Consider the following 19,054-nt stretch of genomic DNA (forward strand, 5'->3'; position numbering starts at 1 on the left):
TTAATTGGTATATTTAGACCATTCACACTTAAAGTAATTATTGATATACTTGGACTAATACCTACCAAGTTACCAATTATTGATATAGTTGGGTCAATATCTACCAAGTTTCTGTTTACCATTTGCTGCTCTTTTTCTTACTTTTTATTTGTGTATTCTACTCTTTTTCTATTTTTATGTGGTTTTAATGGACCATTTTGTGTAAGTCTGTTTTCTCTCCTCTCTTAACATATGAATTATACTTCTTTTTAAAAATTTTTATGGATTGCCCTAGAATTTGCAATATACATTTACAACTAATCGAAACCCACTTTCAAATAACACTGTACCACTTCATAATAGTACCTGCAGTAGCACAAGGACTTTCTAACAGTGTATTCCCAATTTCTCCCTCCTGTCTTTTACGACATTGTTGTCATTCATTTTACGTATCCATAAGCTGTAATCACTAAACAAATTGTTACTATTCTTATTTTGAACAAATTGTTATGTGTTAGATTAAGAATAAGAATAATAAAAGTTTCTATTTTACTGGTGACAAATTCCCTCAATTTTGGTTTGTCTGAGAATGTCTTTTTTTTTTTTTTTTTTTAGAGACAGGGTCTCACTCCGTCACCCAGGCTGGAGTGCAGTGGAGCAATCATGGCTCACTGCAGCCTTGAACTCCTGGGCTTAAGCGCCCCTCCCACCTCAGCCTCCCTAGTAGCTAGGACTATAGGCACATAGCACCACACCCAGCTTGAGAAAGTCTTTATTTCTACTTCATTTTCGAAGAGTAATTTTGCTGAGTACAGAATTCTAGGTGGGTGGATTTTTCTCTTTCAACACTTAAATATTTTATTTCACTCCTTCTTGCTTGCTGGTTTCTGAAGAGAAACCTGGTATAATTCTTCTCCTCACTCCTTTATAGGTAAGGAGGGATTTTTTCCACTCTGGATTCTTTCAAGATTTTCTCTTTGTCTTTGATTTTCTGCAGTTTGAATATGATAATACCTAAGTATTAGCTGGGCATGGTGTAAACCCTAGGTGTAGGGTTTTTTGGTATGTATCCTGCTTGGAGTTTTCTGAGTGTCCTGGATCTATGGTTTGGTGCTTGTCATTAATTCGGAAAATTCTCAGCCATTATTACTTAAATATTTTGTTTTTCTTTTTTATCTTTTTTGAGATGGAGTCCCACTCTGTTGCACATGCTGTAATGCAGTGGTGTGATCTCGACTCACTGCAACCTCTGCCTCCCAGATTCAAGAGATTCTCGTGCCTAAGCCACCCGAGTAGCTGGGATTACAGGTGCGCGCCACCAAACCCAGCTTGTTTTTGCATTTTTAGTAAAGATAAGGTTTCACCATGTTGGCCAGGCTGGTCTCAAACTCCTGGCCTCAAGTGATCCACCTGCCTTGGCCTTCCAAAGTGCTGGGATTGGGCCAGGTGTGGTGGCTCACGCCTATAATCCCAGCACTTTGGGAGGCCGAGGCAGGCGGATTACGAGGTCAAGAGATCGAGACCATCCTGGCCAACATGGTGAAACCCCGTGTCTACTAAAAATACAAAAATTAGCCAGGCGTGGTGGCATGCACCTGTAGTCCCAGCTACTTGGGAGGCTGAGGCAGGAGAATCGCTTGAACCTGGGACGTGGAGGTTGCAGTAAGCTGAGATTGTGCCACTGCACTTCAGCCTGGTGACAGTGGGAGACTCCATCTCAAAAAAATAAAATAAAATAACAAAGTGCTGGGATTACAGGCATGAGACATTGGGCCATTGCACTCCAGCCTGGGGAACAAGGCTGAAACTGTCTCAAAAAAAAAAAAACAAAAAACAAAATTAGCCAGGCATGGTGGCGTGTGCGTGTAGTCCCAGCTGCTTGGGAGGCTGAGACATGAGAATCGCTTGAACCTGGGAGGTGGAGGTTGCAGTGAGTTGAGATTGTGCCACTGCACTCCAGCCTGGGCGACAGAGCAAGACTCTGTCTCAAAAAAAAAAAAAAGTCATTGATAATGCCCCTACAAAGTAGGTACTATTATTTTCCTCATTTGATAGGCGAGAAAACAGAAAAGTGGTTATGTAACCTATCCAAGGACATTTGGATTTATGTGACAGAAGAGGGGTTTCAATGTAAGCATCTGGACTCCAGAAGTCACCCTCTTACTGCTGTGCTGTAATGCAGTAGTCCTCAGCCTTTATGGCACTAGGGACCAGTTTCATGGAAGGCAATTTTTCCATAGATGGCAGGGTGGGGGGATGGTTTTAAGATGATTCGAATACATAACATTCATCATTAGATTCTCATACCAGTCCGTGGCCCGGGGGTTGCGGACCCCTGCTGTAGTGCCTCTCCCAGTGTCCAAATGCACATTTATCCTTTCATTCAGCAAACACATGTGTTAAGCATTGTTCTAGGCACAGGAGAACAAGACAGACAAGGTCCCTGTCCTCATAACGTGTATATTACAGTAGGAGAGACAGCAAATGAACATGTGAGCAAATGAACAAACAAATGTATTCAGAGAGAGAAGGATATAAAGAATTAAACAGAGTAACATCACATAGAGGCCCAAGGTGGGGCATCTTTACAAAGTGTGGTCAGAGAAGACCTTGCTGAGGAGGTGGCATTAGTGCTGAGACCTGAAGGAGAGGAGGGTAGAGGAAGAGCATCCAGAGGGAGGAGTCAAAGCAAAAGCAGGAACGAGGATGCTGTGTCCAAGGAGCAGAAAGATGGCCAGCGTGGCTGGTCCATGTGAGTGCAAGGCCAGAGCGGGGGATGGGGGCCACATCAGTGCAAGGCTCTGTCAGGCAGAGTTCAGATATTGTTCTACATATCACAGGAAGGCACTGCCAGGTCTTAGGCAGGGAGTGACATGGCCTCATGCGTTTCCATGGCTTGAGTAAGCCTCAGACCACAGTCAGGAGACCCCAAAGAGTTTGCGCCTGTTTCAGGATAATAGACCATCCCCCAAGGCTGGGTCTCTGGGGGGTGTGCATGTCAAGGAGGGAGACTTGTGTGCGAGGCAGCACCCTCAAGTACAGCTCATGCTGTTAGCAGCAGCATGCAGTGGCGGTTGTGTAGAAGAGAACAAAACACCAGAACTTAAGTGCAGCTCAGGAATCCTTAACCTTATGTGGCTCTCTGTGGGTTCTAAGTCTCCCTTCAGAAATCCTGTTTCAGTGTTGCCACCTTTCCTAGCCATGAGCCTAAGCTTCAGATGCACAACTTTTCTTCTGCACATCAGAAACAGGTTTGCCCTCTTCCTTTCAAGATGGGTGGGTGTTGTTGGTTTTCTCCTCCATGTAAACAGGCAGCAGCAGAAGTGGTCCTGACCCAGATGCCCTGACAGCTTTTCCTGGTGTGATTTTGGAAGGTGAGATTTGCACATCATGCCTCACATTATCTTCTTCCACAGCATTTCACCATCCAGGGCACATTTGGAACATTTGGAAGTCATGTGAAAAGAGCAAATAGCTTGGTCGTCTCTAAGCAGTGAAGACGGTGATTTATCAATTCATTAAAGCATTGCCATTCCATGCATGCTGCATTGTAACCCCTTCCGTTATGCGGAATACTCCGACAAAGTGGTGCAGGTGGGAGGTGGCCTAGCAGGTGAGCGAAAGAGCAAGAAAGAGAGAGAGAAAGGAAACCAGGAAACTCTCCAGAGGCTGCTGCGTGGGGTACGGCATTTTCTTTCTGCACTTACCTGGCAGGATTAATTATACTTTCTACCAACAAAAATGAACCTATTAAGGTAGAAAATAAAATTTCCCCACCCCTAAGATGCCTTACTTGCTTACTTGTTGGGGATCTAGGTCAGTGAAAGTAGGTGAGATGAGAGAAATCATCTAAGAAAATGAACCTCAAGGGGATGAAAATGTGACAGTCTGAGCAAGAGGGTAATTAGACAGATGAACAGACCAACCAACAGGGCTAGTCTGTTTCTCACAGCACCATCTCCAGATACGGTGGGAACTCTTTAATGCAGATCTTACCTGCTTTGTACAGTGGATATATTTCTAACCACTTTAAGGCGATTAGATTTTTGTAAACCAAAAAAACCACAATAGTTTAAAGAGTTTTTATTTAAAGAAATAATTGGTAGAGATAATTTTTGTAAACAAATAACTATCAGATTTTATGTTAATTTAGCCCGGCATCTGTATTGGAAGAAAGACACTGTTTTGAAGGTGAATTCCGCATGCAGTCCTGTCAACTGGGAATCTATTTGGAAACATATTTTCAAGCTTTGCGTTTCATCCTGTCTTCTTTTCCTAAAGATCTTTAGAAGTGCTGCACACAGTGAACCTCCTTAATCATGTATTTTCTCGCGACCTTTCTTTGTCTTAGAACCACAGAAGGTTAGAGCTGGGATCACAGGAGGTTAGAATTGGGGAACCTTAGAAGCCACGAGTCTAATTCTTTTCTAACAGCTGAATAAACTAAGGCCCAAATGTCTGAGCTTATTTTGTTTATTTTCCCAAACCATCTCCAAAAATGTTTATGGACATTGAAGAAGACTGTATTGCAATGCAATTCCTTGACAAGTCATTTCTCCCTGTACCTGTCACCAGCCATGTGGGATGAGACAGCACATTGTCATTGCATATTCTTTATTCCATTGCTAGCCTGCCAGACACTCTTATGCTGCTGCTTTCTAGGTTTCCCAACCCACTGATTATATTGCATTTTGGATGATTTCTCCCCCAGCTGCCTTCATTTGCATTTTTCTGAAATCAAATCTCATTGTGATAATTTCTATTCATATTTCTAACCTCTTTAGATCCATCTGTGTTATTCCTCTTTCCTCAATGATGTCTGCAGCACCTCCTAATTTAGTACCAATCAGAAATGTTATTAACAAAATGTGTAAGCCTTGTTCCCAGACATTAATGAAGATACGAAATGAAACAGATCTAACAGATACAGTGAGGCCTTCTGTTAGTGGCCTCTTCCCCACCCCTTTATTAGATATTGAATTGTTTTTCATCATTGGTCCTTGTTTATCAAAGTTCAGGCTTTTCAATCATCCTGTTCCAATTCCCATTAATGCCAGCCAGCGCTCTCGTCACGGGATTATCTCAGGAATGCTGCCTCAATGCCTTATCACGCTCCAAAGATACAATGTCTACAGGAGTCATTGAATCAGCAGTTTTAATTAATGATAATATTTATTGAGTTTCAGATGCCAAATGGAAATTTCTAGCTTTGCTTTTAAAAACTCTTTCAGAAGGCAGAAGCATTTGATTATTTTTACCTTCTTCCATTTGAATATTTCATAGCTTTTCATGTAAATCTGCTGTTTTTAATTACCACTACATTTAAAAGTGCATAAGCCACTATGTGCTTATGAAGAACACAAGTAATATCTAAGAAGTGGCCCTTGGATGAGGAGCTTACAATCTGATAGAGCTGGCTAGACTTGTGTGCAATAAAGACTCTTATAAAAAGACAACGTGGCGTTAAATTGCTCAAAAGTGTCACACTGACTTTTAGGGCTGCAGAAATTTGAATATGGGCTAGGATCATTGGACAAAGCCTACTGCAGAAGGGGAGATTTGAGCTGCACATGAAAAGGATTTGTCTAGGCAAAGAAGAAGAGGAGGGTAGGGAAAACATCTGAGCAAAGGTAGGGAGAGAGGAATGATTAGAACATACTGTATAAGGTCACAGCATAGTTAGAAAATCACCCAGATTGAAGAAGCTGACAGGGTATAGTGTGTTACAAATCTGGCTACCCATGTGACATCTCTTATTGGATGTCCTAACTTAGGCTTCGCAAACTCAGCATGCCCCAAATCAAAGTTGTGACTCTACCTTCTCCCCGAAATTCTGTTCTTCTCCTAGCTTTCCCACCAGAAGTCTGGGTATCATCCATGATTTCTCCATTTCCCTAATTATCGCTCACCAATTTTTAAGCCAATCCCTTCAGTTCTATCACTAAATTACATCTTGAATCTGCACACTTCTCATTTTTACCACCTTTTAGTTCAAGATCAACTTTTTTCCTAGGCTACTGCAAAAGCCTTCTGAACTGGTCTTCTGATTCAATGCTTGCCCCTCTCTATATTGTAGCCAGAGAGAGCTTATTGGAAATTAAACGACTCTCCAGCTAAATAAATAAATAAATAAATAAATAAATATTTCAGTGGCTTAGCATTGTATTTGGAATGAAATCCAACCTCACTGTTATGTTCTATGGGGCCCTGCGTGATCAGGGCCTTGCACACCAGTTCTCTGTGTCCACCCCAAGTTGGTGTACTTCAGTGTAATTCTGACACTAACCATCCAGGGTTAACATCAGATCCCACAAGTTAAAGGCTGAGTGCTCCACATGGCTGTCCCCACTTCAGACGCCTGCTGCAAGGGCTGCAGAACAGTAGTGGGGTCCCCAGGCTACCTGTACTTCTGAATGACCAGTGATAAGTTTGGGGGTTTCCACAATCTCCTTAGGTTTGATAATTCACTAGAACAACATGCAGAACTCAGGAAAGTCCTATACTTACGATTACAGTTAACCCTTGAACAGAATGGGTTTGAACTGCGCAGCTTCACTTAAATGCATGGATTTTCTTCTGCCTCCACCACCTCTGAGACAGCAAGATCAGCCCCTCCTCCTCTCAGCCTACTCAATGCGAAGAAGACAAGGATGAAGACCTTTATGATGATCCACTTCCACTTAATGAATAGTAAATATATTTTCTCTTCTTATGATTTTCTTTTTTTTTCTGGATCTGCAAAGAGTTATTGATTCAAAGTTGCCACATGGTGGGGGTACAAACATTCGTCAGTCACTGTGCATGCAATTGGTGACATTTTAATTTGGAGGCAATTACCACCACAGATATCTTCTTTCATTAAAAAAATAAATAAAATTTTCAAAGCCTCTTACAGGCCAAAGGTCTAAGAACAAGATCCTCACTCAAATACTCAAGAGTTTTCCTGAGGAAAACTCAGGAGGTGGAAACAGCTTTGAACATTTTCCCACTGGCCACAGCAAATAATGCTAAAGTCATAAAGCTTTGGCACTGACAGCGTCAACATCTGCACGGGAAGTGGCCCCTCCGCCCAGCAGAAGGGAACATGATGCCTGTGGGAACCGTGGGCAAGCATCTGAGAACTCCAGGGCCTGGAGTCAGCACAGGGCTGCTAAGCACGGTGTGGGCTTGTGTTAAACTGAAAAGGTGGGGAGTGGGGATTTGGAGTGACCAGTGGTTCCCACCAGTCAGAGGCAGCAGACTCAGAACTGTGGGACCCAACATGCCTGGGTGGACAGTGTACAGAGGACGGTGGCAGAGGCGCCTGCGGCTAGGCTGCTGCCCATGCTCTGGAGGTTGCCTCGGACCCAAGAGCCCAGGACAGCAGTAGCAGAGTGTGAGATGGGCCATCCCAGCAGCCAGACCCTGCATAGGGTGCCACGCACCCTGCCCTCCGCATTCCCTCTTGTGACTGGAGGCCACCTCTGTATCCTGGACGACGGGCATCAAAGCTGTGTCCGGCCGGTGTGTGCAATATCCAGAGTAAAAGGACTCTTCCCAAATGGAGTCCTCTTCAGGGAGGTGGCAGGGCTGTGTCTATACAGCCTCTGCCCTCAGCCCCCTCAGCCTTCCCATGAACCCAGGAGGACCTCTGTGTCTGTCTGGGGGACCCCAGCACTCAAAGAGAACCAGAGGCTCTGGCTGGAACACCCCTGAGCTTGCTCTGGACAATGCCCAGCCAGGCTCGGACATGGGCTTGCCTCTCACCCCAGGGGTGTTCCAACACAGAGCCCCTTAGAACATAATAATGAGGTTGGATTTCATTCCAAATATAGTGCTAAGCCACTGATTTATTTATTTATTTATTATTTTGCTGGAGAGTAATTTCCAATAAGCTCTCTCTGGCTACAATATAGAGAGGGGCAAGCATTGAATCAGGAAGACCAGTTCAGGAGGCTTTTGCAGTAGCCTAGAAAAAAGTTGATCTTGAACTAGAAAAGGTGGTAAAAATGAGAAGTGTGCAGATTCAAGATATAATTTAGTGGTAGGACTGAAGGGATTGGCTTAAAGATTGGTGAGGGATAATTAGGGAAATAGGGACAGGCAATGAGAGATGTCACACCAGCATCTTCCAGGAAAAGGCCAGCCTAGAAGCTAGGCATCCAGACCCCACTGCTGGGCAAGGTCAAAGGCACTGGAGCCGAGTATCAGGAGGCACTCATTCTGCAGACCCCTGAGATGCCAGCTCTGGCCAGAAAACCCAGAGCACAGGTGCCACTGCATCCCTACAATCGGGAGCAGAGCAAACCCGGCCCTGCCCTCTGTGCCCACCCCACTGGTTAGAAGAGGCCACCCCCATCCAACCAGGGTGTCTGATCAGGTTCACACTGAGTCCAAAGTCTCTGCTCCCAGGACTTGCAGGGTCTTCTGATACCGGATCTCCTCCTCGCTTCCCCAGCCCCAGCCTCAAGACTTGCCTGGGTCCCCCTGGCGCGTGGATCCTACTTATCCCCAGCTTCAGCCTCTCCCCCAGGGAAGCCAGCTTGTGGGCCAAGGCAGACCTGAGAGGGTGGGGCCAGGACTTGAATAAGATTGGAGAAGGTTCCTGAGGGCTGCTGTTCCTCAGCAGACTGGAGTTTGCCTTCTGGTGTGTTTATGAACACATCTCAGGTTCAGGCTGGGTGGTTTTTGAGAGGAAGTGGGAAAAGACACTTGCCTTTTCCATCACCTTAAAATCACCGGAGACCCAGCCCTTGAGTGTGAAATCCACTGTGGCCCCCCCGAGCAGTGGTGAGCCAAGTGTCGGCCTGGCTGCCCTGAGAGCCCCACGCAGCCGCTGATGGAGAACCTGACACGGGATACCGCCTCTCCACTCAGGGGCTGCGATGCCTGCTCCCCACATAGGGAGAACAGGCGCCAGCTGGCAGTCACACATCTTTTTCCTTCCTGGCCAGCTCAGAAGTGCTTTGGCCATGGTGGGGTGTGTTGTGTGGGGTGCTGGCTTCTCAGGGTGGTGGGTGAAGGGCACTCCTGCCCCAGGATGGCCAGGTCCACCAGCACCTGCAGCAGGCGCAGACCAAGAACTGCATGAGCAGCTCTCAGCAGGAAGTAGGTGGTCCTGAGGGCACTGCCCTTGTCCTCATGAGTGCTCTGGATGCTCATGTCCTCAAGACCCATGGCAGTGGTTGCAGTAGAGCTGGGGCAGGTCCATCATGGCGTCGGTCAGCATGGCCAGGAAGCCCAGAGTCTCCACAAACAGGCCCCAACCGATGGACGGGTCCTGATCTAACCTACCATGCCGGCAAAGGCCAAGACACACTCCACATAGCCGAGGAAACTGCTCCAGTGCCAGGAGTGGTGAAGATCCAAGGATTTTAGGTTTAGCTCCTTTGCCATGTAGATCTCAGGGCAGAATTTCACCATCAGCAACATGGACAACATGATTATGCTCTGCTACAAGAGAGGTGACTCAAAATGCCTTCCAAACCAGAAGAATGTCTGTAAAATATTAGCCACCAGTAACACCAGACACACCTAGCTAGAGAAGCCATCGGTAGTCTGAGTCCTCTGGATGTGACTGCACTGCGGGATCTACAGCACCACCCCTCCAAAGACCATGGCCCCAGCTTCCCTTTAGGAAACCAGCTGGTGCAAGGGCATCAGAAGCCTATCTAGGTCTCTGCTTCTGTCCGGAACATTTGTGTTGCCCTGCTGGGCAGCCGACGCCCACCTCTCTAATCACATGGCTGGTCTTTCTGGTGATCTGCTCCCATCCTGAGGCTATCTAGGGGCCCATGAAAGTCACCTCTAGGATAAGAGTTGTGGAATTTCCTATCAGGAAATTCCAAGGGTTTTTAAACCTCTGTGCCAAGAACCAGGCACAAAGACCAGATATATTCTTTATTATAGCATAATGTGTCTTAGACCTCATCTCATACCAGGCTTGTCCTAGCACCATGCTACCTACACAATGGCCTTTTCTTAGTTCCTCGATTGTTCCAAGTCCTTCCCTCTACCTGAGACAATTCCCCTCTCCCTCCTGCACTTCCATCTCCAACTCCTGTCAACCTGAAGATGACCCAGTTAAGAATGGCCTTGCTGGCCAGGCGCAGTGGCTCACAGCTGTAATCCCAGCACTTGGGGAGGCCGAGGCAGGTGGATCACCTGAGGTCAGGAGTTGGAGACCAGCCTGGCCAACATGATGAAACCCCGTCTCTACTAAAAATACAAAAATTAGCTGGGTGTGGTGGCGAGTGCCTGTAATCCCAGCTACTCGGGAGGCTAAGGCAGGAAAATCACTTGAACCTGGGAGATGGAGGTTGTAGTGAGCCAAGATCGCACCACTGCACTCCAGCCTGGATGACAAGAGTGAGACTCCATCTCAAAAACAAAACAAAACGAAACAAAACAAACAAACAAAAAAAAAATGGCCTTGCCTATATTAAGGTCCTCCTTTGTTCAGCTCCTTTATTGGCTTCACAGCTCTAATCCCAGTCTAAAATTATTTCGCTTATGTTGACTTCACTTACTTTATATTTAGTATTTGTCTCCTCCATAAACTATAAATCTTTGAGGACACAGCCTCAATTGTCCTGTTTGTTCTTTACCTTCTAGTGTGTACTGGCCAGTAAATATCAGTCAAATTAAAGGATAAAATATGGGAAAGATAAGAATGAGTCCAGCCGAAGAAACCTGTCTGATTTTCAAGAAGAAGAAAAGTTTAGATTTTATAAGAAAAGTAATACACAGAGATTGTCAAATAATAAGCAAAAGAATGATAGATTTTGGGGAGTATGAATGGAAAGAGGATGTTAACAGTATGCCGAATGTATTATGGAGAGGAAAATTACTATAAGTGGGAGGCAGTTAGAAGGTTATTACAGCATCCAAGTAAATTGATAAAAGCTTGAACAAGGGTGGTAGAGTAGAAATGGAGTGGAAGGGGAAAAGCTGAGATTATAAAGAAGAGTGACCATGAAATTTTTGTTTTTAGCTTTCACTTTTATTTTGAAATAATTTTTTCAGATCTTTTGAAACTTAGAGAAAAGTTGCAAAAAATCATGAGCTTGTGTATAGCCTTCACCTAGATTCAGCAACTCTTAGAGTACTGCTCATTTGCCCATGAAATTTTTGTTTTTAGCTTTCACTTTTATTTTGAAATAATTTTTTCAGATCTTTTATTTTGAAACTTAGAGAAAAGTTGCAGAAAATCATGAGCTTGGGTATAGCCTTCACCTAGATTCTCCAACTCTTAGAGTACTGCTCATTTGCTTTATTCCCTTGCTCTTTCCTCTGTACATGCATGTGCATTCTTACGTGTTCTTTTTTTATGAATCATTTGGGAGTAAGTTATAGACATCATGCCCCTTTATTCCCAAATACCTCAGTGTGTATTTCCTAATAACAAAGACACTTTCACACAGACAGAATACACTTACCAAAGTCAGGGATTTAATGTTGATACAATGCTGTATCCAGGATTCTATAATAGTTCAGGGTCCAACTGAGGATTATGCATTACACTGAGTTATAATGTCTCTTTAGATTCCATTCATCTGGAATAGTTCCTTGTTTTTTTAATTTTATGCCATCAATATTTTTGAAATGTACTGGCCAATTAAGTTGTAGAATGTTCCTCCATTTGAGTTTGCTCATGTTACTTCATAATGAGGCTCAAACTCTGCATTTTTGGTGGGAGTACTACATTAGCATTCTTGTGTCCTCCTCAGCATTGAAAAAGAGGCACATGACATCACTTTGTCACATTATTGGAGGTATGAACTTTGATCATTTGGTTAAGGTGGCATCTGCTAAGTTTCTCCACTGTAAGGTTGCTATTTTTATTTTGTAATTATTGAATTAATTTATGCAAAGATTATGAGCCTATATGAATATTTTATCTTCATCAAACTTTTACCCAATAGTTTTAGCAAACATTGGGAATTCTTGCCTGAATCAGTTATTGCCATGACAGCTGCAAAATGGTGATTTTGTAACTCTATTATTTCTTCTACATTTGTCAATTGGTATTTTACTGTAAAGAAAAGTGTTTGCTTTTTCCAATGTATTTATAGCCCATTGACTGTTTTTTGATTACATGGATTATAATCCATTACTGTCATTATTCATTTTAATGACCAAATTACCCCAGTTTGTTCAGTGGGAGGCACTACAAATGCCTCTTTCTTTTAGTATTTAGAAAAAACTCTTTCTTTTTAGTGTGGTGTCTTGCTGTGTTGCCCAGGCTGGTCTTGAAATCCTCAGCCTCCTGAGTAGCTGGGATTACAGATGCACACCACCACACGTGGCTCCTCTGTCATTTCAACATGCCCCATCATTTTTTAAGCACTTCCTTTCCGGCACAACAAAATATACTGAGCTCCCCGTGTACTTTTCCTACCCCAGTCCTGGCACCAGCCATTTCTCCACACTCCTGATTCCTTTTAGTGGAGAATGGTATTTTAAAAACAAGTTGTGGGAACTAAATATGTTCATTGCTATTGGGTTATCATTGTTTTCTAGGCCCTTTCTTCCCCCTCAATTTTTAACTCATGGAATAAAGGAGATCTAGTTCAGGAGACTAGAATAATGGTCACATCACTGACCAAAAACCCTCCAAAGCCCAAATTGGAAAGATTTCCAGAAGACCAACTTATTTGCCAAGATGACTGTCTATGCCATTTTAAAAGTATGTGTTAAATATGTGGTTTTTTAAAAGTCTTATTTGAATACATTCTCGTTGTTAAGAGATTTAAACAAAAGAGTAATAGAAGAAAATATGAAACATTTCTTTCCTTTTTTTCAAACTTTAAGTTTTATTGGCACTTTTTAAACTACTAAGGTTGACTTTTCAACACTTACCCAGCTTCTGAGACCTATGTAGACCAAGTGCCACATGAAGGCAAGGCAGCAGGTGGCAACTTGTCCTCTCAAAGCCACAATTTGCCGGGTGGTGTGGACTGCTGCCAGGCCACTCTTGGGGACTTTCTGGGATATTCTTACAGATTAGCCTATTATCTGGAGAGAAATAAGTACTGACCCAGTATCAACAATGGGGAAAGCACCCAACATTGTTTTTCACTGTTTGAATTGGCATCTGAACTGGAGGAGATTAAGTTTAGACCCCAGAGACAGAGATAAGGTCTATCTCTAATGAGCCTTACAGTTTCTAAGGAGTGGAGCCACCAGTATCTTTTTCTATTTGACCCTCTTGATAGAACAGCTCCTTTCCCAGAAAGGATGCCATTCAGACACACACACACACCACACGCAAGCACACGCACATGCACATGTGCATGCATGCATGCACACACATATTTTCTACTCTAAAACCTGCCTGTTCAGGCTGACGTGTTGACATGTTGGTCCTGGTTTCTTTTTCACTACTGACTGGAAACAAAGATGTGTTATGAATACAAGTGGAATTCCCTTTGGCTATGTTTTGAGACTGCTTGGGAAGTTTTTTGTTCTGGAACTTTAAACAGCCACGAAATTGAATTAAGGGACACAAAAACCATCTTGGTGTCTGGTTGGGAGCAAGCAACTGTTTCCAGCTAGGCTAGGGGAAAACCAATCAATGATTCTGGTTTCAGATCTGCTGAATGGGACAAGCTAAATGCTGTTTACATTTAGCCTTCATCTTGCTAACCAGTGGAAATTATGTGGGCCTTAAAAGACAGTGTCCTCTGTTGCCATTTAGATGACTAGATTCAAGAATTTATTTTGAACATAAAAGGAAGCTGGGGAGTAGTTCTGAAGGAGCAGGTTGCTTCATACCTCTTTTCGGTGGACTCTTGAGATTGATGACCTTTGCTCAAGTCCCAGATAACACTCAAAGGCTGCGCATGGGAGAAAAATCACCTCATGATCAATTTCAGTTTCTACAGTTTCAGTCGAGACCCCATTTAGGGACGTTATCAATCATGGATAGTGAAGTAATGGAGGCACAAAATACAGAATGGGTTCAAGCGAGGGCACTGCCACACCACTTGACGTGTGATTGGTTGATTAGTTGCTAACGAGAATAAAGATAGAAGAAGGGTGACATAAAGGTGTATTAACAGACTGGATTGCCAGATGAATCTTAACTGCTTCATCGAGGAGAAGCTGGGTTGTTTTCATTCAGGAATATAGAAATGTTTTCAAAAATAATTTGTTTCTCCTGTATTACAAAAGAATAATCTGTTTATTATAAAAATTTACAAAACACAGACAAAATAAAAAGAGTCACCCACAGTCCCAATTCCTAGAGAGAACCACTGCAAACAGTTTGGCTAAGATACTTCTTTTGTTTTTCCCATGCTTAAACTTATATTTTTTATTAAAAACGGATTCATAGTGTTTTAAGAAGTACTTTTCTTCTTTCTTTCTTTTCTTTCTTTCTTTCTTTTTTTTTTTTTTTGTAACAAGGTCTTACTCTGTTGCCCAGGCTGGAGTGCAGTGACACAATCTCAGCTCCCTGCAACCTAAGCCTCCCAGGTTCAAGCGATTCTCCTGCCTCAGCCACCCGAGTAGCTGGGATTACAGGTGCCCACCACCATGCCCAGCTAATTTTTGTACCTTTAGTAGAGACAGGGTTTCACCATATTGGCCAGACTGGTCTCAAACTCCTGATCTCAAGTGATCCTCCTGCCTTGGCCTCCCAAAGTGCTAGGATTACAGGCGTGAGCCACCCCGCCCAGCCAAGAAGTACTTTTCTTTTAACTACTTTTACCTTCATCTTTCTAGGTCAATACTACAATAGCCTTTTTTTGTTAATTAGTTTTTAATACAACACTAATAGAATTCTTTCTAATAATTTCAGAGTATAGGATCAAGCATAAAAGTATTTCTCCTCATTCCTACCTCCCAATTTCACTCCCATGAGGTAACACTAAGGCTTTTTCTCTTACTATTTCTTTCATGTATATATAAGCTTTTATTGTATATGTATACACACACAAGTACTATTTAATTAATTTATCACAAAATATTTAATCAAATCCTGTTATGGGGAAATGCAGGGTCTTTCCAAGTTTTTATTGCAGTTAGCATCCTTGTGGTTAAATCTCTGAACACAACCATGATTTCCTTAAGATAAACTCCAGAAAGTGAATTGTTATATTAAAATATATGCACAATTTTAGGCTTTTTGATATGTAGTGCTCATTTGCCCTTCACAAACTTTCTGCCCATTTCACATTCTCACCAGTAGGCAGCATTGAATTCTTAATTCTTCAAACTTTTAAATTTGAAGTATAATGCACACATTGAAAAGCGTGCAAGTGGCTGGGTGCAGTGGCTCATGCCTGTAATGCCAGCACTTTGGGAGACTGAAGCAGGAGGATCCCTTGAGCCCAGAAGTTTAAGACCAGCCTGGGTAACATAGTGAGACCCCATCCCCACAAATAATAAAAAAATTAGCTGGGCATAGTGGCATGTGCCTGTGGTCCCAGCTACTGGGGAGGCTGAGATGGGAGAATCGCTTGAGCCCAGGTAGTTGAGGCTGTAGTGAGCCATAATCACACCACTGCACTCCAGCCTGGGTGACAGAGAGAGACCCTGTCTCAAAAAAAAAAAAAAAGTGCGTAAGCCATGAGTTAGACTTGCACTGCTCAATGTGGTAGTCACTAGCTACGTGTGGCTACTGAGCACTTGAAATGCGGCAAGCCCCTGGAGGTGTGCTACAAGTGAAAAATCTCTAAGACTTGGTACAGAAAAAAAATAATGTACAGCATCTCAATAATTTTTATACTGATTATACATTGAAATGATAATATTTGGGTGTGTTACACTAAGTAAAATATATTATTAAAATTAATTTTACTTGTTTCTTTTCACTTTTTTTGTTTTTAGTTTTTTGTTTTGTTTTGTTTTGTTTTTTGAGACAGAGTCTTGCTCTGTCACCCAGGCTGGAGTGCAGTGGTGTGATCTCAGCTCACTGCAATGTCTGCCTTCCAGGTTCAGGTGATTCTCATGCCTCAGTCTCCCGAGTAGCTGGTATTACAGCCGCGTACCATCATGCCCGGCTAATTTTTGTATTTTTAGTCGAGATGGGGTTTCACTATGTTGGCCAGGCTGGTCTCGAACTCCTGTCCTCAGGTGGTTCGCCCACCTCGGCCTCTCAAAGTGCTGAGATTACAGGCATGAGCCACCGTGCCCAGTCTCTTTTCACCTTTTATTTTATTAATTTTTTCTGTAGCCCAAGTTCAATCAAGGGTCATTTCACTTTTTAAATGTGGCTACTAAGAAAATATTAGTTATATTATGTGGCTTGAGTTATATTTCTGTTGCAAAGTAGGACTATAGTATGGCGTCTCTGCTAATGAAGCCTACCACCTGAGCTGTACACTCCGGATTTGTTCTGTTCCTACTCCTCTCTCGCTCGCACACCTACCTGTGCCTCATTTATGCCCAGCGTTCTTAGAACTAATGTAGCTCCCTTCAGTATTCCGATTTTTTATCAGGAATAATCAATTAACATGTGGTGAGAGTGCACTTTTAATGGATTGCAGAGTAAGACTGTGATCTACTGGAACCTACAATTCAGTATAAACTCTAAGTTGCAAATTTAATACAATAATTTGGTAATTGATTTGTTTGAATGTTTAAGTATTTAAGCTTCAGGAATTACTGCTGAGTTCAACATCATGTCCCTACCAGAATATGTACATGGAACATGAACAGACAGATTACCCATACTTGACAGTCAGTTCATCATGGGCATTTGTCATCTCTGTATGCCTCAATATTGTTTTTGTTTCCCGTGCAGCAAAGGTGATGGAGTGGCACACACAGTTTTAGACAAGAGCTATCAGCACCATGCAAACACTAAGAGGAAGAGAAATTATCAGGATACCGCTGGGGTTATGGCTTCCAGTACAGTTGATCTCCATTCACTCCCCACCTCCCAAGGTTGAGATGGTTGGGCCATCTCTCCCTCCTCATTAATCCTCAGCTTTCCCCTCTTCTTGTTGCTAAAGCACATACTGACTGTACCAAAATGAGCTCTAGGTACCCAAACCTTTTCAACACAAATGCTCTTCACAGGTAGGTTCTTTCCCCTACCCACCCACTCCCAATCACTCCAGAGCAGACAAAAGTGCAGGTAAGTAGAGAAGAAAGGTGATTGATTGGGTGAACATATAAATCTTGCTCCCTTTCTGCTCTATTGTTGATGCACATCTTGTTCTTTAATTTCTTTTTTTAAATTTATTTATTACCAAGTTCCCAAGAACTAGAAAACACATCTTATTCTTTGAGTCATTTTTCACTGGACTCAGCTTTACACTTAAAAACAAAACAATAACAAAGGATTAAAAAATACATCTTAAAGTATTTTTGGTTTCATTATGTGCTTGATTATTTGGAATGTGCTTCATTCCACTATTATACTTGCTTCATTCCACTATTGCAGTCAGGTGGCTTCTGTTGGAAAGGTATCCAGGTGAAAGGAATGAAAATAAATATCTCTGTTTGAACTTGTCTTCATCATCATGGGTCTTTTCATTGTTGTTGTATTATAATTAATTTTGTGAGAATAATGTTTCTAGCTATTTGAAACTCTTCACTTAGAGTTTCTACAAGATTGCATGGCATTGAATTAAACAGCCATGTATTAGTTCATTATCACATTGCCATAAATAACTACCTGAGACTGGGTAATTTATAAAGAAAAGAGGTTTAATTGACTCACAGTTCCGCGTGGCTGGGGAGGGCTCAGGAAACTTCCAATCATGGTGGAAGGTGAAGGAGAAGCAAGCTATGTCTTACTATGGTGGAGCAAGAGAGAGAGCGAAGGGGAAACTGCCACACATTTTTAAACCATCAGATCTCGTGAGAACTCACTCAATATCATGAGAACAGCATGGAGGAAACTGACCCTATGATCCAATCACCTCCCACCAGGTCTCTCCCTCAACACATGGGGATTACAGTTACAGATGAGATTTGGGTGGGGACACAGTGCCAAACCATATCAAGCCAATATAACCTTTTAACAAGATGAAAGAAAGTTTTCTATAAAAGATCCCTCTCTGCAACATTTGGAGAATAAGGGAAATATTTTGTTGATGGAAATGTGAACTGAGAACCAAGGAAATGCCATCTTTGTTCTATTATGTTTTGATTTGTTGGACGAACTTATATAAATGTCCTCTAAGCTTTAATTTTGCCATCTGTGAATGGGGGACAGAGTGTTCTTTCTATGTCATGTTCACATGGGCACTACAATAAAAGCAATAAACTAATGCAAAAGGAAGAAATTATTTCTTAGACCACAGCAGTCTTGACTGACATTTGAAATTATTTTACACCTCCAAATTCTGTGATTCTAAATAATAAAATGTTTTCACTCTGTCCAACCACCATGTTTAAATACACTGTAAAATCTAAAGACCTCTTTCTTATTACAGTAAGCCAGGCTATAATTTTTGATATACATAAACTGCCATGCTCCTGTTTTCTCTCTTTATATTCAAAGCTGAACATATGCTTGTCGGAACTTTCTGCCTCCTCTTTCTCTCCCCCAAAACTCAAGGATTAGGTGGATTTTTAAAATTTTCGACCAGCCTGGCCAACATGGTGAAATCCCATCTCCACTAAAAATAGAAAAATTAGCTGGATTTGTTGGCGCACATTTATAATCCCAGCTATTCGGGAGGCTGAGACAGGAGAATTGCATGAACCCAGGAGGCGGAGGTTTCAGGGACCGAAGATCACACCACTGTACTCCAGCCTGGGCGACAGAGCAAGAGTCCGTCTCAAAAAGAAAAACAAAAAATTAGCTGGGCATGGTGGCATACACCTGTAGTCCCAGCTACTTGGGAGACTGAGGTGGGAGGATCACTTGAGCCCAGACGGTCAAGGCTACAGAGAGCTATGTGATTGCACCACTGTACTCTAGCCTGGGCAATAGAGCAAGACTGTCTCAAAAAACAATTTCTTCCTTCTCATCAGAAGGATGAAGCCAATCTCTATGAAATGGTAGACTCCTAATGAGAACATTACCCAGTATTGAATATTATGGTATAAAATATTATTACTATTGTCATAAACAGAAAAGGCTAATGTAATATAATACTTAAATTTATTTTTATTTTCAGATTTTCCTATCAAA

The 19,054-nt window shown here is 42.5% G+C and overlaps 1 protein-coding gene and 1 long non-coding RNA gene across 3 annotated transcripts in view; both read left to right on the forward strand.

The window, feature by feature from the left end:
• The window catches only part of SCD5 (stearoyl-CoA desaturase 5), a 169,477-nt gene that overhangs the window by 97,646 nt on the left and 52,777 nt on the right, over nt 1-19,054 (forward strand). The gene's annotated exons all lie outside the window — the stretch shown is intronic.
• LOC107974256 (uncharacterized) lies at nt 594-6,691 on the forward strand. Its single transcript, XR_008547503.2, has 2 exons — nt 594-3,660; nt 4,133-6,691. It is a non-coding gene; the product is annotated as an uncharacterized LOC107974256 (long non-coding RNA).

Source organism: Pan troglodytes, chromosome 3 (genome assembly GCF_028858775.2).
Source record: "Pan troglodytes isolate AG18354 chromosome 3, NHGRI_mPanTro3-v2.0_pri, whole genome shotgun sequence".
Classification (NCBI taxonomy): domain Eukaryota; kingdom Metazoa; phylum Chordata; class Mammalia; order Primates; family Hominidae; genus Pan; species Pan troglodytes.